The following is a 23,366-nucleotide window of genomic DNA, read 5'->3' on the forward strand; positions in this document are numbered from 1 at the left end:
AAAGGCTTGATCGACAGCTCAGTTGAATGTGACCGGCAATCGATTGCCCAACAGCGATCCGAAAAGGAAGTGAAAGCCTTTTCCATATACTGAAAGTTTACACGTATGGAACGTAGCGATTTGTCGAGTTCAGTTAATTAAAAGAGCGTTTATAGGAAACTTTAACACCTTCCACCTTTTTTCCATACACACAATCGATGACACTATTAAGGTTAATGACCCTTTGTGCTAATGTGTTTTGCGTGCTTTTGCATTTTGATTTAATTTATAGGTTTGATGGTTTCTCATTTCAAACGATAAATTTGTTTATGACTGATGATGATTTTTAATGGCGGGTTAGGACGTTGATCTTTAGTAAAAAGTAATTGAATAATTTTCGGCTTGATAGAGTGTTATGGTATACAACAATTCATATCGCATTAGCAAAACAGATAATGACCATATTATTGCTAATGCTTCCTCTCCAAGCGAAATGTATGAAAAGGTTAATGACATGACCTTAAAACATGCCTACCAAGTTTACCATAAAGAGTAAAAAGCCATATGAATTAGGGTACTGCATGACCGTGTCTTCCCATCGTTCTAACGCAACACAAGTCTTGAGTTGTGAAAATGTTGTAATATTAAAATACGATATACAAGTAATCAATTTATTAGTAAATATTTTTATATTTTCAAGTAAAGAATGACAATAAAACGATTATTTTATAGATTACCACTGAGAATAGATTACCACTGAGAATAGATTACCACTGAGCTAAAATTAATGAAGGGTTTCTTAGCTTTACTACTGCTACATATTTATCATAATTTGTCACAATATGTCGTAACGCCATATGTCATATATAGCAACAAAAATAACCTTTACGTAAAGTTCAGAAAGTACGCTAACTATGTACCAAATATACTCAAAGTATCAGTTTACCTCACTTCAAACTTGTCTGAAATCAAATCTAAAATTTCGGGTATTTTCTAAAATGTGTTTTCCCGTGTTAATACGATTAATATGTTAAACCCAATAACAGAAAAAATACATAAAATGGACAATACAAAATCCTACTGAACAAAAGAAAATTTCATAGAAATTTGAAATGAGAACAAACACAATTTGCATAACAATTAACTAGGATTCAAATTGACTCACACGCTATCTAAAATACAGTAAAAATGTTTGTTAAATCTTGGCAATCGTTAAACAATTCCATTACATTACACATACCCATATCTTTTCCAATTTCGAATCTCACAACTCACAGCCTCAAACCACTCATTCGTCACAGAAATTGTAGCTTACGACAACTCTCCACTGACTGCAACTTCTGCATTACAACTCGCTCTCTGGTGGGACTCCTCCAACATCCAACCCCCTCACCTCATTGGCATATTTTGACACTTCGGAGAAAGAAGCAAAACCACTGCCGGGTGGGGTTTGGACATTTTTGGGACCGCTGTTGTGTGTATGGGCGCCTCACCAAAATGTCTCTATGATCCACATACTACACACCCACGCAGCACACATTGTTCATCAAAATTTCCCACTTTAGCACACAACGAAGAGGCCGTGGAATGGGCGGTCGGCGGCCAGCAGCATCATCGTACCGGCATTTTAGGCGAGGCAAAGGCAAATAAAAGCCTCCACCCACCCCCGGCGTCAACTACCATTAGGATGTCTCACAAGCGCTCCGTGTGCGTGTGTGCAGCAAAAGTGACAAAGCATCAGCAGCGTGCACCTAAGCCATTAGAGAAATAGAGACACAGCGGGCGCGGCCACAATGGAAGAAGCGAGGGAAGCGAACAACAACAGTTGCCGACAAGATGAACGAATGCTGAATTATAAATAATGATGAGCAAGCAAATGAGCTGCCCGCCCCGTTTGGTGTTTTTTTTTTTGTGGTGCGGTTTTTCAGCTTCTAACACTATCGCACATCCAAATCCCCCGCAATCCCACCCACACTACTCACGCTCAAAATCGTGCTAAAGACACATTCTCGCTGTACCAAATTCAAGCGCACACATATGTATGGGATGGCATGGCTCCCCCCGGGCAAGGGAAAAGAGAAGCAAAAACGTACCCATAATACACTATTTTGTCGCTGTAAGCAGTTCCGTTTTCTATCCACGCCACACCATGGGGGGTTCTGCCGTCTTTAACTCTCATCGACGTTCTTGTTTCATTTCCGCCCGGCGGCGACGGCGGCAGTCAACCGCACTTTACACAAAGTGTATGTGTTTCTTCTGCACTGCTTATAGTTCGTTCGTTCTACATAAGACAACGCTTTTGCACAGAGATCGATCGGGGAACATTCTGGTCGGCGGTTTGGTCCGAGAACACATCTTGTCATAAAATGCGACCTTTTCCCGGGGAACTTTTCGTCGTCGGTCTCGAAACAAGGCTACAAGGATACAATGCTGACATTTGCTTCGATAAGAGCGACACTCATACACACACTCACACAAACCCTTCACATCCTCAGTCATAATCCTTTCAAACAATCCATTCGCTAATGGAAGAACACACTCTCTTTTAGAACCGATTTTGGCCCTGCCTTTATCCGTTTTCCTGCTCTACAACAGCCCAGGCTAGATCAAGAGAAATCCCTCAGCTTCATGAGTGTATGTTTGTGTGCATGTGCGTGTGTGTGTTTATGTGTATGTAGGGCGCCGTCGTTTCGAGTGCGCGCCTGGGGAGCAGTTGAGAAAAGTCATCTGCCACCCCAGGGGGTCGGTCTCTCCGGGTACATTGCCGGGACGTACTCCGCTACAGGGAGGAAACAAGGTGCGCCGTCGAAATCTCATCATCTCATCGCTTATGACGTCATTCGATCCCCTTGACCGAAAAACTGTCATCCGCTGTTGTTCGTACACACAAGAGGTTTTTGATGCTGGCAAACCACCACCACCACCTACCTACCTCCCTACAAGCATCGCCACACTACCACCAACCGGGTGGTTCACTCTACTAGCCCAGCAGCAGCTGCTGGATGCCGCCATACCCATTTCGAAGCTTGGGCAAGCTTCCAAACCCGTCTCTCACGTCATATGAGCTCACACACTCCGGAGCAACACAAGCGCATAAACAAAGCACATAAACAACTGCATTGTGCCCGGCATATGTTTCGCTTTGCTTCCAAACTGTCCCCACCCTTATCATCATCACGTCACACCACTAACGTACATCATCACAACACATGGCGCGGAAAACAGAGTTTTGAAACATTCCATCCAACAAATATCTGAACCTCATCGAACAGGATCAAATGGGTGTGTTTTTGGCTGCGCTTTAGATCCATTTGAACGTTTTATAGTCACAGTAGCATCATGCACTCGCTAGTTGTGAACGTACAATGCAGCATATTGCGAACAACCGACACAAACAGATAAACGGTCCAAAAATGCATCCATGCAGAACTCAGATCCAGATCCAACGTTCGGTGGGTGTTTGATTTTGCAGATGTGAAAAATACGTCTAAAACAAGTAAAACTGTGAACGCACTGATATGTAAGTAAGCAATATACAAATGTCATCACGTACGACAAAGGCTTGATCGACAGCTCAGTTGAATGTGACCGGCAATCGATTGCCCAACAGCGATCCGAAAAGGAAGTGAAAGCCTTTTCCATATACTGAAAGTTTACACGTATGGAACGTAGCGATTTGTCGAGTTCAGTTAATTAAAAGAGCGTTTATAGGAAACTTTAACACCTTCCACCTTTTTTCCATACACACAATCGATGACACTATTAAGGTTAATGACCCTTTGTGCTAATGTGTTTTGCGTGCTTTTGCATTTTGATTTAATTTATAGGTTTGATGGTTTCTCATTTCAAACGATAAATTTGTTTATGACTGATGATGATTTTTAATGGCGGGTTAGGACGTTGATCTTTAGTAAAAAGTAATTGAATAATTTTCGGCTTGATAGAGTGTTATGGTATACAACAATTCATATCGCATTAGCAAAACAGATAATGACCATATTATTGCTAATGCTTCCTCTCCAAGCGAAATGTATGAAAAGGTTAATGACATGACCTTAAAACATGCCTACCAAGTTTACCATAAAGAGTAAAAAGCCATATGAATTAGGGTACTGCATGACCGTGTCTTCCCATCGTTCTAACGCAACACAAGTCTTGAGTTGTGAAAATGTTGTAATATTAAAATACGATATACAAGTAATCAATTTATTAGTAAATATTTTTATATTTTCAAGTAAAGAATGACAATAAAACGATTATTTTATAGATTACCACTGAGAATAGATTACCACTGAGAATAGATTACCACTGAGCTAAAATTAATGAAGGGTTTCTTAGCTTTACTACTGCTACATATTTATCATAATTTGTCACAATATGTCGTAACGCCATATGTCATATATAGCAACAAAAATAACCTTTACGTAAAGTTCAGAAAGTACGCTAACTATGTACCAAATATACTCAAAGTATCAGTTTACCTCACTTCAAACTTGTCTGAAATCAAATCTAAAATTTCGGGTATTTTCTAAAATGTGTTTTCCCGTGTTAATACGATTAATATGTTAAACCCAATAACAGAAAAAATACATAAAATGGACAATACAAAATCCTACTGAACAAAAGAAAATTTCATAGAAATTTGAAATGAGAACAAACACAATTTGCATAACAATTAACTAGGATTCAAATTGACTCACACGCTATCTAAAATACAGTAAAAATGTTTGTTAAATCTTGGCAATCGTTAAACAATTCCATTACATTACACATACCCATATCTTTTCCAATTTCGAATCTCACAACTCACAGCCTCAAACCACTCATTCGTCACAGAAATTGTAGCTTACGACAACTCTCCACTGACTGCAACTTCTGCATTACAACTCGCTCTCTGGTGGGACTCCTCCAACATCCAACCCCCTCACCTCATTGGCATATTTTGACACTTCGGAGAAAGAAGCAAAACCACTGCCGGGTGGGGTTTGGACATTTTTGGGACCGCTGTTGTGTGTATGGGCGCCTCACCAAAATGTCTCTATGATCCACATACTACACACCCACGCAGCACACATTGTTCATCAAAATTTCCCACTTTAGCACACAACGAAGAGGCCGTGGAATGGGCGGTCGGCGGCCAGCAGCATCATCGTACCGGCATTTTAGGCGAGGCAAAGGCAAATAAAAGCCTCCACCCACCCCCGGCGTCAACTACCATTAGGATGTCTCACAAGCGCTCCGTGTGCGTGTGTGCAGCAAAAGTGACAAAGCATCAGCAGCGTGCACCTAAGCCATTAGAGAAATAGAGACACAGCGGGCGCGGCCACAATGGAAGAAGCGAGGGAAGCGAACAACAACAGTTGCCGACAAGATGAACGAATGCTGAATTATAAATAATGATGAGCAAGCAAATGAGCTGCCCGCCCCGTTTGGTGTTTTTTTTTTTGTGGTGCGGTTTTTCAGCTTCTAACACTATCGCACATCCAAATCCCCCGCAATCCCACCCACACTACTCACGCTCAAAATCGTGCTAAAGACACATTCTCGCTGTACCAAATTCAAGCGCACACATATGTATGGGATGGCATGGCTCCCCCCGGGCAAGGGAAAAGAGAAGCAAAAACGTACCCATAATACACTATTTTGTCGCTGTAAGCAGTTCCGTTTTCTATCCACGCCACACCATGGGGGGTTCTGCCGTCTTTAACTCTCATCGACGTTCTTGTTTCATTTCCGCCCGGCGGCGACGGCGGCAGTCAACCGCACTTTACACAAAGTGTATGTGTTTCTTCTGCACTGCTTATAGTTCGTTCGTTCTACATAAGACAACGCTTTTGCACAGAGATCGATCGGGGAACATTCTGGTCGGCGGTTTGGTCCGAGAACACATCTTGTCATAAAATGCGACCTTTTCCCGGGGAACTTTTCGTCGTCGGTCTCGAAACAAGGCTACAAGGATACAATGCTGACATTTGCTTCGATAAGAGCGACACTCATACACACACTCACACAAACCCTTCACATCCTCAGTCATAATCCTTTCAAACAATCCATTCGCTAATGGAAGAACACACTCTCTTTTAGAACCGATTTTGGCCCTGCCTTTATCCGTTTTCCTGCTCTACAACAGCCCAGGCTAGATCAAGAGAAATCCCTCAGCTTCATGAGTGTATGTTTGTGTGCATGTGCGTGTGTGTGTTTATGTGTATGTAGGGCGCCGTCGTTTCGAGTGCGCGCCTGGGGAGCAGTTGAGAAAAGTCATCTGCCACCCCAGGGGGTCGGTCTCTCCGGGTACATTGCCGGGACGTACTCCGCTACAGGGAGGAAACAAGGTGCGCCGTCGAAATCTCATCATCTCATCGCTTATGACGTCATTCGATCCCCTTGACCGAAAAACTGTCATCCGCTGTTGTTCGTACACACAAGAGGTTTTTGATGCTGGCAAACCACCACCACCACCTACCTACCTCCCTACAAGCATCGCCACACTACCACCAACCGGGTGGTTCACTCTACTAGCCCAGCAGCAGCTGCTGGATGCCGCCATACCCATTTCGAAGCTTGGGCAAGCTTCCAAACCCGTCTCTCACGTCATATGAGCTCACACACTCCGGAGCAAGTGTCGCCATCTAGGACGGGAATGTGTATCGTCTCTCTTCGCGCGAGAAAATGAGCAAATGAGGAAAATCACCACCTCACATCGTAGAGAGGCGCAAGCGAAAATTATGAAAACTTATGAGAAAAGAGCTGGTGAGAAGAGGCGCACCTCTTCAAGATCGCTACGGTTTGGACTAGAACCCTGCCTCTCTCATCTCACCAATTGCAAGGGAAGAGAAGAGTTCTCGTACACAGCGGACGAGAGAGAGAGAGAGAGTATATCTGTTCAACATCTTTCTCAAGAGGACGGGTACGCTGAGTTGAGATAAGATTATTTCATATCTGAGGTGAGAAGATCGATTTGATATCTAATGGTGAGAAAAGTGTTGATGCTGAGGAAGACAACACACACAACACAACTCACTCGCTCGATGAGAATGTCAACAAATGAGAAAACGTGAAAAGTGTAGAAATGTTGCTTATATTCCCTTCATCAGATACTCTTTCTCTTTCTTTCTCGAATACTGATTTTTGGAAGGCTTATGATGATCGTAATAATAAAATAAAAAGACCCAGAGTAGAAAACTAGGTCAGTATTATCATTTTTTTCACATTCCACATGGAGGGCAATAGTTAGATTGGCCCTGGATGGTGAATCAAATGCTGGCTGATGCTCTTTATCGGTACTTTCAAATACGATTAAGCTGATGTGAATGTGTGTGCATTCTAACTGTACATACCAATGTACATACTTAAAAGTTCCTTGCCATTTAGAATCACAACACATGGCATTTATTTTAATAGACTCATTGACTAGTAACAACCACAAGTAAAAGATACGAATATAGCCGACAACTAAATCGACAACACCACCCAGGAACCTCAAAGTTTCCTTTAATAATCTTAGAATATGTCTCCTTGTACACTTTTAAATTACATTAGCCCGGGACCAGCTCATTGCTATTATGGTCCATGCCAGCTCTTTTAATAAACGATATATGAGCATTTTGACTTATAGCTAAGACTAGTGTGCCCCTTACAATAATGTGGCATGATATTTTACTTTTAGGTTAATTTTACTCTTCAATTATAGCGTTAAGCCACCAATTTTTGAAATAAATTCTACCTTAAGAGTTAATATTCATTGCATGTTAAGAGTAAAATCCTTAAAATGGATGGACACTAATTTCATCCTGACGGAACAAAAAAGCACCAACAATAGTGCTACTCAATACGTTTAACAAAACTATCACGCATGTGGCCAAATCTTTTCTTCATCAAACGTGTCACGGTGGAGGTTTGTTATGAACACACACAAACACATACACATACAAACACATGCTCACGCACACACCCCAAAATACCAATGCCAATTTGACCGTGGCGAGGTAACATGATGGATATGGGGATGACGGCGGTTTCTGCCCATGTTGGGACGGCTCCTCGCTTGGCGCTCTTCGCATCATTATTCTTTTTTTGGCAGCTTCAATGCCAACTGCTTTTGCGTGTGCAGAACCACGAACGGAACACAATTTATTGTGGGCCGCCATCGTCGTTTTGATCCAATATAAAACCAACCACACCACACGCACCTTTACAGCCCACCATTATGTAATCTAAAGGGTATTGAAAAGAAAGCTAGATATAAGCGTAACCTGACGTCCACACTTCCACTATATACAAGCCAAACACACATAGGATTGTCCGATATGGGTTTGGGGATTTTTGGAGCGAGTCAGAGCCCAGATAGCTTATTTCCTGCTATATTGTTCCTACCATTAGCTTCTTCCATTCATATTCAAACGTATCTCAATGTCGGTAGGCGAAAAATGTAATCACCACAATTGGGCACGATTAAATACAAATCATTTCACTTGAAAATCACAGCCAAAATTAGTTCACTGAGACAGCGCTTTGTCAGCGATCGAATGAGCCAACGAAACAAGATTTTATTTTCGTTTTCAGTGCAATGTCGTCTGTTATATGAAACTACCATTCACTACACGCATACAAATTGTGTTAAATGAAGAATTTGTTTAATTTACATTGGTATCGTTTAACAAATATTGAAAAAAAGAAAAACCAATCCAATCTTAATAACAATGTTAAGCTATATTTTATGATACAACATACAGTGAATATATATACAAGAGCATTCTGGACATTCTATAGCATTCAAATATTTGGTTGTTTTGGATATTTTAATATTTGGATGAAAGCAATAAAATTTAAATTTTAATCCATTTTGAAAAATATGAAATGAATGACTGAAAATTAGCAATATTCATAATACTATGGAAGATAAAAAAGAACTTGAGCTCCAATTGTGCCTATTGTAAAGCATTTGGAAGCATCTCACAGTCAAGGTACCGTGTTGCTTCGAATTAATGATAATTAAGATATTTTTGGGATGGAATAGTTTCTTACTAATTCAAATTTTATAGGTCATACCTCTGCATAATTGACATAACTGAAGCAAACCTTCCAAATTAAAAAAAAAATAAGATCATCAATCCATTCGTCTAATCTACCTTCATATGTCGTTGTTTTTATGCTATTATCACTGTCATTTTTGTGCGATTAGTCACAATTTAATTGGGCTGTCTGAAATTTTAAACAAGATAAAACGTCTTGCTTTGAATTCATTGTTGTTTTCATGTAGATAACTATATCAACAATAGATTACAATGTACTTCAATACTACAATGTACCATATTAATGTGAATTATCGAAGAAATTGCATTAGAATCGGTTTGAAACGAAACAGCCTCGTATAAAATATTTATTTATGGCGACATCAGGACCCACCAGGAGTTAGACACATTTGAATTTAGTACATCATGACATTCACGAAAAATTAAAAATCGACTTGGCCTGAGGCACGATATGAATAAATTCAATAAAAATATGAAGAATACCCAAAGTTTGAAGCTATCCGTAATATTAACCTTAATTGTTTTATCAGCGTATGTAACTATCGAACTACACCGATAATTATTACTGCGATGTTTGTCTTTCTTTGTCGAGGAAATGCTTTTTTTTCTAAGCGTCGTTTGATTTGTTTGGTCGAGATTGTCAGACCATGCCCCTTTCTACTACTCTATAGCAGACAGACCGCAGCCTAATAACAGCAAGCTACTGTGTACTCTAACACACTCTGAGTGTTGCTTTCTCTCAACTAATCGCGATTCGTCTGCTAATCAAAAATTAATCTCTATTAGCTTCTGACTCACCTTCTGCGTTTAACGGGCATAAACCACCATCCTACCTCTTTCTCTCCCGCCCCGTGTAATCTACGTTACGGGTTTCAACAGCTCTTTAAAAAAAAATCCGATTTTCCTTACTCATTCCTATGCAGGGATCTTAGCAGCTACCGAGAGCGTGCTGTTGTTACTACTCAAATCTAATTAATTCGTTTTCAGGTCAACGATGAAATGGCCAACGGTGTTGTGTGTATGTTGCGGAGCCAAGCTGTTGGAAAAAAAACTACGACACACCCTTTTACCCCCACACGACTACTGCCCCACTGGACATACCGCCCCGGATACCGGCAAAATCCATATGGCCGTGCGCGTCCAGAGACTGAACCATCCATCGCCCGTCGACAAACCTCACTCTTTAAACCTATTACCTACCCGAGCAGAAAAGAAAATCCACAGACGGGGTAGATGCGTGTGCGCGTGTGTTGTGCGACGTTACCCTGTTGAGAGGGCCGGGAAGGGAAGAAGCTCACACCGGTGGTGCAACTTTTACTGCCGGAACATGCCCGACGGCGGGCTAGAGTATGTGTAAACCAGCCCCATTGCTGCCCGTTGTACCCCGGCAGTCTTTCGAGTTTAATTTTATGATCCACTTGCAGTAGCAACAGCGTGCAACTGATATTGGCTCTGGCTGAGCGTCTGTCGGCATTATACAAAAAAAGTATAAAAACCTCTACTTCTCTACTTGAAAACCCACGCACATGCTGTGTTGCAGAGATTAAAACTGTTACCACTAATGCTCTACTGACGACTGCTCCATTTTGCTGCTACAAAAATAGTATCCCAGTCAAGGGAAGGAGCGCTATTGATCGGCTAGAGCGAACGTGTTCAGTGAGTTTGGTTGCATTTTCTAGGCTTGATGTTCTTTTGATTAACGAAAGCCGGTGGTTTGATTTGAGCAAAATGGTAAATAGAATAAAAAACAGGAGTAATTCTGTGTTTAGGAAAGAAGAACAAATCAATAAATCATTACGTAGATGCCATCAATTTTGCATTACCATCTATTTCACCCCTGGTAGGTTCGTAGTGTACAACGCCCCACATAACGTACTAAAAGCGGGGTGATAGTAGGGGGGAAAGGGGGACAAACAACGATTCGATTGTACAAAAATAGGATCAATGTGTATTCCTCCATACGCGCCAAGGTAATGTAACAAACGCGCGCACCTTGAGGGTGCTGAGAGAAAACGGTTGGCACAAGTGAAAAACGCTCTAACAAGACTACATTTTTTCCAACACAATCGAATCCGAACGCGCATTGAAGAGTTGTTTTTTTTTAAACCTTCAATGTTCCCTCTCCAAAAAGAAAATTGAGAAAAATGGATTGGAAAACAGAGGAAAATTCCATTCCTATACCACCCTGCACCGGATGGAATGTTACCGCCTCCGCGTGTAAGAAAAACTCGAATCCGCCGAAAGCCGCAAAGGAAAAATACAACGAATCCTATCCTGAGACACACAGAGCAGACAGAAAGAGAGAGCGAGAGAGAGAGAGAGAGAGAATCGAAAAAGAAACAGAATACTCAGTCAGTGGTGGTTCGGTACACTGCTACGAGAAAAAAAGTGTACTAAACCTTAACCAGAAACGTCTTTGCCGACAATGGTCTCTTTCTCTCACTCTCTGTTCTCGCTTTTCAGCATCTTCAACGGTCGTTTTAAAAACTGCTGCCACCTGCTGCTACTAACTACACTGAAGTGCAACCATTTCCACTAATCCCAACACTATCCAGCTTCAGTTTACATGGGGAGCTTCAGGGTTTCGCCTTTTTGGTCACACATATTTTGCACTTTTTCACACAGCACAATAACCATGCGCTGCTGCTGTTATCGTCAGCTTGTCGGCGGTTTGCTTAATGATCCACTACCACTGAGCAGCACTAACGAATACAAAAACAAAAAACGGCACATAAACTTGACAACTATATTGTCAGCCCACCAACAGCGCAACCAACAACAGGGCAGCCTACAGTGGCCATTTCAGTAGAAGATGCACCCCAAGATTGGGGGGGTTTGTTCATGCAAAATCGTACGAACCGTAAGGTTGGAACAAAAAGAAAAAGGAAAATAGTACACTTTATCGTTTTTTTTTCGCCCGTCACGAGTAAAAGAACGATGATGTAAACATCATAGCTTGAAACCAGCAGGTCCATCATCTTGCCAGGGTGATCGATCCGTCGCTTGACAGCGGTCATTTCTCGCTTTCAAATTGCAAACCACGCACTGACGGCGACGACTAAGAAGGGCAAGCAAAAGAACACACATAATTACAACACACACTGTAGAATTGTAGCCTCCCACCACCGGCCATTCCATGCAAACATTCTGGCGAAAATTCAATTTTTCAATCCGCCTGCAGCACCTGTCAAACCCGTTCGCTGAAAGACAAGTGAAAATCTAAACAGCGTGATCGAAACATCATTTAGCACTGGCGCGCAGCAAGATGCTTTGGCGAAGCAGCAGCAGCAGCACATTGACAGGAGAATGTTTAACCCTAGGCATCGTCTCACAGTTGCAGACGCACACACACACCAGCTATACTCAGAGCTAAAAGAAATAATTTTGTTAAAAATCTCCCCCCATTCCACTCCTTTTTTGTTGCTGCTCCCCTTATGTCACGGTACGCTTTTTAGCTATTTAAGTTGTCAATAAAAAAATGTCTAGATCTCACGCATATTGAGCCACTGGGTGTGTACATGCAATTAATGTTTTTTTTTCTAGATCGATTCGAAGAATTAGCGATTGATTCGGATCATGACCTCACCGTTCACTGATTCTCCTGACCGATTATGCCCGGGTCGGTTCAACGACTGACCTTTCTAGGTCGAACGGACAGTATGTACGTATGTGCAGCGATTCCGGTTCCGTATCAGTTTTTAAGCACCCATCCTACGTCTTCACCCTTATCAGGCATTGGTTCTCTTCTTAGGGCGGCCCCTATCCCCCGTATGCTGTTTAATCTACTATCAATAATCTGACAGCAAGCATCTAGGAACGATTTATCTCGCTAGATCTTTGAGAACTTCTTCGTCGCTGGGAAAAACAATAGAAGGTACGGGACTGATTGTCATCACTATGTCTATGGCCATTGATATTTGATCAGCTTGCAATGATCTTCTTCGCCCCCGAGAGAACGATGATGGAAATGAGGAAGAAGTTCAAGCTCAGTTCACACCGTACTTCACCAGAGCAGGGAAGGTCAACAACTTGTTCGATGATGTGGCATCCACAACATGCCGAGCTCTTGCGTGTTATCAGTCCAACTCACCCTACCCATAGTTTAGTGTGCTTTCCAGACCCTTGGGACCACCAATTTCTTCCAGTGCATGCACACTCACTCCTTCACCCTGAGCGTGACTATGATTCTCTCCCCTTTTCATATCACGCACATACACACAGGCAGAGTAGAGTGCGTTAATTCTTATCTGGTTGGCTTTCTCTCGTTCACTCACTTCCTATGTGTGCCGCCCGATGGGGAGTGGAGCCTATCCGTCACAAAAATTAACAATCACAAACAACTCCACCAACAACACAGCAAAGCTTCAATAACCCAACTTATCAGGAGACCTCGGCCCGTTGTGTTTACCCATTGCCGATTCTAACGGGTTCCAGCGTTATCTTTAGGCGAGCGTCTACAAACTTATGGCATTGTTGTATATAGGAATGCCTTTTGAAGTTGAGGCTTTAAAAAGAAGGGATAAAAGGCTTTGGTTGCAATGGATAACTTCGAGAGTGCCCCAATATTTTACGAGATAATGGCAAACAAACGACCATTACATCAAATGATAGATATACTTGGGTATGCTTAATGATTTTACAGCTGGTGTATAAATAACGATATTTCTGGTCATTTTAGCAATTTTAAATTGTTGTATAATAACTGTGTATTTAATAATCTTGGTTTTACAGTGGGTTTTGAAGCTTTTGAGACTAAATGATTTTGTGTTTGATCAATTGGAGAGTGATTTTGATGTGAGTGTTGTTCTAATTATTACGTCCTCTAAATTTCAAATTGAAAAAAAAAATCTTGAAGCCAATTCTAACAAGAAAACTTGAAGTAATCAGCTTGCTAGCAAGATAAATGAACTATTCTTCATCTGTGAACAATGTTTTATTAACTTGCAACAATTTACTATTCTCTTAGTGCACCACACAATCACAAAACAATGGAAAGACACAGTTCCCATCGCGAAGCGTCTTGAAAGCGGTTACATTAGACAATCGCAATCACGCAACACCAAGACAAAAGGGCATATTGTTCAAATGAGCACCTTCAATTATGAAAGACAATGTCACAAGATAGAAGGCAACACTAAAAAACTACATTTGATGATAAAAGCGCAACCAAGTTGTAATCAAAGATGTCGAGGAATTACTTAGGGGGGGGGGGGGGAATAGGGTTACTTTTGAACCAACATGCATTATGGCGGCCCCGTAGTTAAGTCGTCAAGACGTACGACCTAAAATCCATACGTGTCATTATGTTCGAATCTCGTATGGACCTTGTACTTTCACCGTTCTTTGGAGAATTTCTACTAATTTTCTATGGGTAAAAACCAATGAGTTACAGATTGCTGGTCCATAAAAGAAGCTTTTATACTTGGACAGTGACCTACAACTAAGGTTGCTCTCCACATCAGCAGAGATTTTTAATTATTGCTTGCAAAAGCTCCAAAAATTATAAGTCTTCGCAGGCTCAATATTATTTTAGTCACAAATATCCAATCCCATTAGCGGCTTAGGTAGGCCTAGACCGACTAAGGTTATGGCGCCAAATAAAACGAAAAGAAGAACAATGTCTGAACATCCTAATAAGCAAAACAAAATCTATATGATTTTTATGCATATTATGACAAATCCTCCTTTAGCGTCCACCACAGCAAACATTCAGAGAATCTTCAGCTGGGCATGGACAAGTGTGTCTTTTCTCGACGTTTAAAATCGATACTCGTTGGCACACTTCTGCTTCGTGGAACAATTAAGCAAGCTGCTCTCGTGTCAGAGGACATACTACACATGCAATCAAGAGCTAGAAGAGCATACATTGATGTCCTCAATATTATTCAAAATATACAGAACACACTATCAAATTGCTTGATATGATTGCAACTACCTCAAACTCCACAATGTTGAATTATATCATAAAAATGATACCTTTTATTATTAAATAATAATTAAAATAAAGCTTCATGCTCTTGCATTCTCTGACAGTAAAAACGGGAAGAATTTTGATTTAGGTAACCCGCTCAAAAATTGAAAACTTTTACCGAACAGTGAGAAAATGAGTTCCTCACAAGCAGAAACCTGAAGTGAAGGAAAATCCAAAAGTGCAAAAACAAAATCCCAGCTTAGTGAGAGCTATACACACATCTCACGGGTGAGCATGCCGCTTCTCGACATACGTTTAACTGAGCAACGACGAAGGCAAGTACTTCTTCGTGCATTTGAACGCTCCCGACCCGCTTTTGGGTCACCTTTTCTCACCAACATACACACACACGCACACTTCCCAGCGACGTTTGATTTTGAGGCTACGGCTCACCACTAGCCAGTCGGAAGGAAAATCGATTTTTCACAAATAATTATGTAAAACCGACCGTATCTCAATAAGCATGGACTATTCGCGCTATGATTTAGGGACGGTTCAATGCACACAGAGCGATGCAATCATGCTACATACTGCTAATTTTTGTTGCTTAACTAGCATGCGATCCCCCTCAACATCCACTTTTATACGAGCACACTTACCTCAATTTTGCTTCTGAAGTTTACGAACTTATTCCCCACAATACATCCGACTTCTAACAACAACAAACTTCCGCCCTTTCGGTCCGGCACTGGATCTCCAAAACGGGCAAGCAGCAGTAGTAGTAGTAGTAGTAGTACACACCTTAACACACAATTACTTCCAGCAGCACGAGATAATAGCAAACCGGCGGCACATACACAGCACACCCAGTTACCACAACCTCCGGTGGTAGTGACGTGAGATATTTTCACACCGTGTTTTCCCCCGTTGCACGTTATTATATATAATACTATCTATAATTGGCCCGGTCGTAAAATGAAAAGCCACCAGCAGTCGAATCCACTTCCGGAGGGAGGGTCGAGCAAAGGCCCTGCTGCGCGGAAAATCAATTGGCGGAAGAGATTCACGGGCGCACACCACAACGCACACGCACACATACACAAACAGCTACACAAACACGACACTAAACCCGTGCACAGGCACACACGCACACACCATCCCGTCGGTGAGCGCACACTGTCACAACACCAACGAAGCTAGAGCTGGAGGAGGATGTGTGCTGCAGCAGCTGTGTGCACGTGCGGGCACCGTACGTGGTTTCTCCAGGTGATCGGTGATGGTGGTCGTTCGCACAATTCCTAACGGTTCGGTGTTTCTGCGGCTGGCTATAATAGAAAAAGATAGAGACCAATAAGCAACCAAAAGGATAGACACACCACACTGAGTGGATACGGAACCACTGGCTGACTCAACTGACACACAGACGGAAGGGCGAATGCACGTCACTGTGAAGGGGAGGCTTGACATAACCAATCGATGCCTACTACACTTCAATGTACTTCAGTGTCTCAGATGACGCGGACCTTTGTTGTTCTGTCAACACTTGCCAAGAGCATGTTGTTGACGGAATATTTCATCTAATTTCTAAATTACAACCTATCGCCAGATATCTACCAAAGCAGAGTGTACTTAACAAGAAGATATCAAGTATCTACTGTTTCCGGTATCTACTATTCCAATAAAACGATGTCTCCAATGTCTCAGGTGATGAATACTTAGAATGTCCTACCAGGAGGATGATGCTTATTGTGAGATATTCCGTCCAATTTGTAGTCTAAACAACAACTAAAGATATCTGCCAAGTCCTCGACTTAGTACTTGAAGAGATATTCTATTAGGAGGAAACTTATTACTGGAAGAGATTGCTTCCGGAACCATGGCAAACGAACAGGACAGCTCAGTTTGGTCCACATGCCACAGCAACAAAAACGTCACTCTATTGCTTCCAACACACTCACACATACACATATTTAACATACACACTAACGACCACCAACTCTCTTTTATCAAACTGCAAGTATTCCCTCTCAAGCGCTCTCTTTTCCAACATCCAATGGACCGTCGTCGCTGTGATGTATGTGCCACTTTTAATCACTTTGCTCGAGTCGTTGCCTCCATTTTCGAGGATTTTTCACGTCAAAATTACACATCCAATCCCTGGCCCCGTGTCACCAATGTGCTCTCTGGATCTTTAATCAACACTGAACACCAACACCCCACGCCTCCGGCAAGGATAGACCGTATATGTCCCGGTGTGACTAGAGTGGAGATTGTGTAACACACCACGCACCATGGATCAATGGACGAAAGTCCCTGCTACCGAGCTATCACGTCCAAATAGAGGAGCGGGGTGGATACAAAAAAACAGAAAAAGAACCAAAACACAAAGGTGACCACCTTAATCAACGAACCAGACTACGCACACACACACACTCCGGCCGCACCAACGTTGTGAGGAAAACTGACGAGTGAGCCCTTCAGTACCGTCGCACGGCTAACACATCATATCCTTTCTCTCGTAGTTTTCTCGGGAAAATTCTTGCTCGGAGGAAAACCCCCCATGTGGCGAGAGATAGGTTCTACTCTCCAGCACGCGGGGGCGAGCAAACTCCTCTCGCGACTGTACAAAACGGTATCGTTCTGTGGAATTGTTGTTGTGAGTTTTTCCTTGTTGCTGCTTCCTATTCTTTCGTATGTTGACGATGATGATGATGCTGCTGCTTTGTTGGTTGGTTGGCTCCACCGCGGAAGGTTCTCTCACCACGACGACTACACGATTTGCCGAGTTTTCTCAAAAGCTTTTGCTCAATTTTCTCCCACAACTTCTCTGGCGATTTTCATTTCACACTCTCACGCTGAGAGACTCAATTTTCCTCTCCTCTATTTCCGTACAAACATACGGTTTCCGCACGTCAAAAATTTTCCACCTTTCCTTTGGCTAGCGCAGCTCACTCTTGCTCTCGGTTGAGCTATTTTAGAGAAAGCCAGCCATTACACCATTCTCTCCCTCATTTTCCCGTAACACACACGCATGGTCCCCACAGAACCCCCCTTCCCCATTCCTTTCACTTTCTTTCTCCCACGTTTTCACCGATTTCCCACGCGCTGAGAGTTTTCGATTTTTGCTCCCTTCGCTCTTTGGATGGTTCTGCGGCTCTTCAAACAAGAAGGCTCTGGATGGGTGAGAAAAATCGACCCACAGCACCAACAACCGAGAAGGTTGGCAAGTCCGTCCGTCCGACTTGATCGTTGTTGGTGAGGAAGTAGGATGCGGCGGATGAAAAGCGGCATGTAAGGCGAGCGGGGAGTTCTTGTTCACTCGGTGAGGGAAATTGTGTGAGCTGAGAGCTGGGAAATGCTGTATACCACGAACACCACCACCACCGCACGACATACACACACACGTCCACATACAAAACTTATTACATAATTTCTTCCGATGACGAGCATGATTCAAAGCGAAAATGTGACCTTATACCTATAGCAAACACAGCCGTAAGAACATTTCACACACACACACACGCATACCGTGCACTTTTACACATTTTTTTTTCGCCTCTAAAAAACACCCAAACCAAACACATGTGTTTGTGTGTGTCAATCACGGAACATTTTAGTGATTTTCGTACACGATGGTTCAATTTTAATTGTGTGTTCGCGCTGGCAGGAAAGGAAGCACAGTCGACTAACTTTCGACCGCCTTTTTTATTGATTCAGGATGGTGGTAGTGGGGTGAGCTATTGCTTCCCCTAAAAAAACAGCGCGCGATTCTAAATTAAAATTCAACGAAAATGTGCGCGATCAAAGCGGCGGCAGTCCGTGGCCAACAGAAGGAAAGAAAGAAAGAAAAAATCTACTTTCCACCACGGCTGTGACTATGGTCTGCTCGATTGTCGGCGCTGTGTCTAATGTGAACCAGCCGTACCAGCTATATGCTTGTGTTGCGCTCTTAATATAGTCGCCTAATATTGGTTGGTTGTACGCCCCCCACCCGTCCGCCTAGCCTGACCCCCAGAGCTGCGCTCGACCAACCAACCGGGGGAGCACAGGCACGAACCAAAACGTCGATTTTTCTTCTATTCGTTTTTCCTCCCCACACGCGCACAAACACACACACACGCACACATCGGTAGTATATGTGATCGATCTGATCGATTTTAGACGAAAATTTTCAACCACTGCCAACACATCACCATCATCATCATCGTCACACCATATCCATCCATGCATTAGCTATTATAGAGCTTTTCCTCGTTCCCTCTCTCCTCCCCCCTCCCCCTCTCCTACTACCAAATGGACCACACTCTCAAACACTCACACAAACACACACACTCTAATTCCATATTTCAGGGTCACAGAAATTATAGGTTATTGAGCGGTTTTTTCCTCGCTCTTCTTGTTCGCTCACCTGATGTGTCACTTCGGAGGAGTCGACCAATCGATTGATACCAATAAAGATCATCCCACAGTGTAACGCACCTGTGCTTCACTGCATATGGCATTCGTATGTGTTTGTGTGTGTGTGTGAAGGTGTGCATAGAATTTAGTGTTTCACGCAACACGCAAGAGTTCTTTTTCTGCTCCCTGCTGCTAATTAGCAATCGGTGAAAGGTGCCTCACGAAAATCACCCCTGTCCGAGCGAGCGCCACTAACTATCTAGATATTTTCACCTTGCAGAACGGAAAACTGCCACACACTCAAGCAGACACAGGCACCAACACCACACGGAAAGCGAGACTAGCGCGCGACCACTTGCGGCGAACTTGCAGCGTGTGTGCTCTCGCACTGACAGTGTGCTCCCGAGGCGGTACTTCGCTCACATCGCGGGGGCCAATTTCATAAGGGCAATCCGCACCGCCGCCCCCACACCTTATTGTGTGTTCGGTGGGAGCGCACTGGGCCATATGTACGATACTATAGAGAGAGTGAGCGAGCAAGAGAGAACCCCGTCAGTCCCAAAAATGTAAGGGTTGCGAAGAGAACTTTCAATGCTCCAATGCATGCTGGGAGAGCGCGATGGATGTTTCGCGTGCAGATGGTGAACGGAGAGCACACTCGGCGTACCCTGCAATATGTGTGCTGAGGGCACGGGGAATAACAACTCAATCTTCCTCAAAAGAGCGGTGGCATGTGGAGGGAAAAGCGTGAGAAATAGTTTCACAGGGGGGCGCACTTGCTGAAGAGCTGCTGGAAAAGCGGTACACATTTTCCCGTGAGCTTTTCCGGCTGAGACGGTGAGAGCAAGAGCACGGGGAAGAGCCCGATTCGATGGATTCAGCTCGTGTGAGTCAGCTGTGTGTGGTGTGGATGTGAGCGCAGTAGGCCATGAGCTTGTGTGAGCCTTGTTTATCGAAAAGCCCTCACCCGATCTCGGTGCCAAAAGGAACCCACACGCAATTAATACAAGCCCGTGGAACTCACCGAACGCGTGTGTTTGGTCGCCTAAAAGAAAGAGAAATTCAGACTTTTTTTTAAAGAACAAAATAAACAAAAATATCACCAAAAATGATGTAACACAAAACAATGCATTATTTAACGAACTGACGCGGTCGTAACCTACAAAACGAACCAGACACAATCTCGCGCAATTGCTTTGCAATTATAATATCACGCGACGTATCAGTTGATACGTTTAGCCTCTTATCAAGTATTGGAATGAGGGGCGCAATGTAGATTAGATAGCTATAGGCGAACTATCTTATCAACATGCAGCTAGAAATAGTTGCACAAATAGTGATCGGTAATGTGGAGCACGTAAATAATTTCATATTTATAATAATCAAAGGCTGGAACATTTTTTTTTTTCTCTCTGTACAATTCTATTTATCGGATTTTTATCTAAGCAGTTACTTTCGTATGTTTTTCTTAAAGCCTTTTTTTCTAAATATTTATTTCTAAGAGGTCTATTAAAGGATGTAGACAACAATGATATTTATTTAAACGTAAAACTCCTTAACATTCCGAAATATCCCTTCCAGTCTGCCTCGGGTTGGGATGAACGGCAAAATTGAAACATTTTAAATCTGTTTTGTGACTAGAATTGCCAACAAAATTACAACAATTTGCAGTCTCCAAATGTCGAATCAAAATGTTAGCATGAATTATTGGTCACATGTCCTCATTGTGTGTGTGTGCATGTGTGTGACCCCGCTTATGCCCTACTTTTGTTTCCTATCTTCCTCTATATCCCCATAGCCGACCAATTATTCCACACAGACACTCGGTCCAACGCTAGCCCAACAACGCTCGACTACGGCTGGCTGAGGAACATCCCGATTGGCGATACTACCGGGGGGGAAAGGAAGGAAAACCTCTACTCTCATAGCAACATCCTCCCTTTCCCTCCTCCGGGAAGCCCCTCCAATGGGGAAGCAAGCGGCAGCTTCGAGCTCACCACCACCACCAGCGGAGGCACAGTCCGAATGTTTATATTTAGAAAAACGTTTCACACATCATGCCCAAAACGCCAAACTCCGAGACGCCAGATGCACCAAACACAACAGCCATGGGGGAGGGGAGGGCGGGGGCAAAGCGTGATGAAGGTGAACGTCCCCACGCTCGATCGCAGGGAGTCTGTAGGAGAACGGACCCATGCATGCACACAATCTGAATCTACTTCAACCGACCTGTTCCTGTTGTGCGTTCCCGTGCTGATCCGTGCTGAATCCGACCGATTTATCCTGTCCCTCTCCCCCCGGTCGAGCACGAATCAACACGAGCACACATACGTACGGTGTGCTCCGGCGGGCGGTGGACGGGCAGGACGAGCGATCGATCGATTTTCGCGACTCGAAAAAGGTGGAAAATTCAATTTCGAGCTCGCTGTTATGCAACGTGCCTGTGGGAAAATGCGAAGGAGGAGTGACGATGATCCCGGATGTGGTTGGAGGAGGGGATGTGGGGCAGTTTTTGCATGATTCCGCACCGGCCATATGAGAGCGTGGGGATAAATGAAAATGGAAGATTGATTTTTTGGCTTTGTCATGTGCAAATCAAAAGCACCCCGTGTCCTTAGCGGTCGTGGCCCCCCGGTTCCCCCCGCGAAGCTGCTAATCAATTTTCATAATTTAACACACACAAGGGGGTGGGTGTTGCAGGTGGGTGGAGAGCCTATTTTTCGACCATTCTGCTTCGGTTCGATTCTGCTAAAAATAGCCCTCAACTGTAAAAGGACCACCCTTCAGCCTGGTGGTGATGTGCCTGTTGTGGTGCCCTTCTTCATGGAATGGAAAAAAGCCTTGCACAAAAAAGGGCCCAATCAATGCTGTTGTTGTTGCTGCGGGCGCCCCGGACGCCTAATTAGCAGCGGTTTCCGCACATTTCGCATTCTGTCCGCCAGTGCGCGGTTTGTGGCGGTGCGGGTGTTTTCTGGTGCGGATTTTCTTCTAGTTTCCGCAAAAAAATACACTGAAATAGGACAATAAACTCGATTAAAATTCCACTCCTTTTCGACCCCTTTGTGTGTTTGGAGCACATTCCACGGCAGGGAGCGTAACGGCGTGAATGGTGCCGAAACGCTTCCCCCCGTTGCAATAATTAGATGCGACCTTCGGCAACATTCTCTACGTGGCAGTGCGGAGGCTTTAAGCATTTAGGCAGGGGACAGCATAAATGTTACACCCCCGTTTCTCGATGGCCTTCTCGCTAAAACAAAACAAATAAAAAAAAGCGAAGTCAAAAAACACGTCTCCGGTGCGGCATGATGCACCCGCGCACACGCTCAGGTGCACGCGCTTCAAACACCTTCTCTCTCGCTCTCTCTCTCTCTCTCTCTCTCTCTCTCTCTCTCTCTCTCTCTCTCTCTCTCTCTCTCTCTCTCTCTCTCTCTCTCTCTCTCTCTCTCTCTCTCTCTCTCTCTCTCTCTCTCTCTCTCTCTCTCTCTCGCCTCGGGGCCACATGACGCCCAGGCCCCCGTTTCATCACTAATTGAGGCTGCCACCCGGATGTCGTTACGGCTGGTAAGAGCGTGTCCGTCGGGTGGACGGGGGTACTGCAAAAAAGCCCGGTCTGGTCGAGGACAACTACGATGCCGCCGGAGCCGCAGCCACACGCTCTTTGTGTGTATGTGTGTGTTTACCTGTCACCATTGTGACGGCGCGTCTCTCAGGCTTGCTCGGGCTTTCTCCTAGGCACACGTCGTTCTTATCGGGTAGCAGAGCAATTGCATCCAGGTCGCCGCTGCTAATGTGCACCATAAATCAACCCCCGGGGGAGGCGGTCGGAGGTGAGCTTTGCCAAACGTCCGCACACTCGCTTGCGCTTGCAACGGTGGAAAGGAAAGTGTAAGCCTTCAAGGATGTAAACAAAACCGAACCATGGCACCTCTTACCCGCACGGCTTGGCCCTTATCACCTGCGCGGCGATGCGCGAGATTGCCTCCGAGTACCCGCGGAAATCGGGCACAGTAGGCCGCGCTTGGGGATGGATTTTGCTATATGCACAC

General features: G+C 43.8%; 1 protein-coding gene across 20 annotated transcripts in view; it reads right to left on the reverse strand.

Annotated features, from left to right (window-relative positions):
- Nucleotides 1-23,366, reverse strand: part of LOC4577712 (plasma membrane calcium-transporting ATPase 1) — a 67,595-nt gene that overhangs the window by 43,355 nt on the left and 874 nt on the right. For 8 of the 20 annotated variants that reach the window (XR_009766395.1, XM_061660316.1, XM_061660315.1 and 5 more), the window contains exon 2: nt 15,582-16,247. The exons of 1 other annotated variant lie outside the window; for it this stretch is intronic. The gene's annotated coding sequence lies outside the window, so the exon portion shown is untranslated. Of the gene's footprint in view, nt 1-15,581; nt 16,248-17,319; nt 17,432-18,400; nt 18,419-19,240; nt 19,259-19,330; nt 19,561-19,593; nt 19,765-20,344; nt 20,366-23,366 lie in introns of those variants that run through there. 11 more of the 20 variants (XM_061660299.1, XM_001237378.3, XM_061660304.1 and 8 more) reach the window with 11 other exon arrangements.

The sequence above is a fragment of the Anopheles gambiae genome, chromosome 3, assembly GCF_943734735.2.
Source record: "Anopheles gambiae chromosome 3, idAnoGambNW_F1_1, whole genome shotgun sequence".
In the NCBI taxonomy this organism is placed as follows: Eukaryota; Metazoa; Arthropoda; class Insecta; order Diptera; family Culicidae; genus Anopheles; species Anopheles gambiae.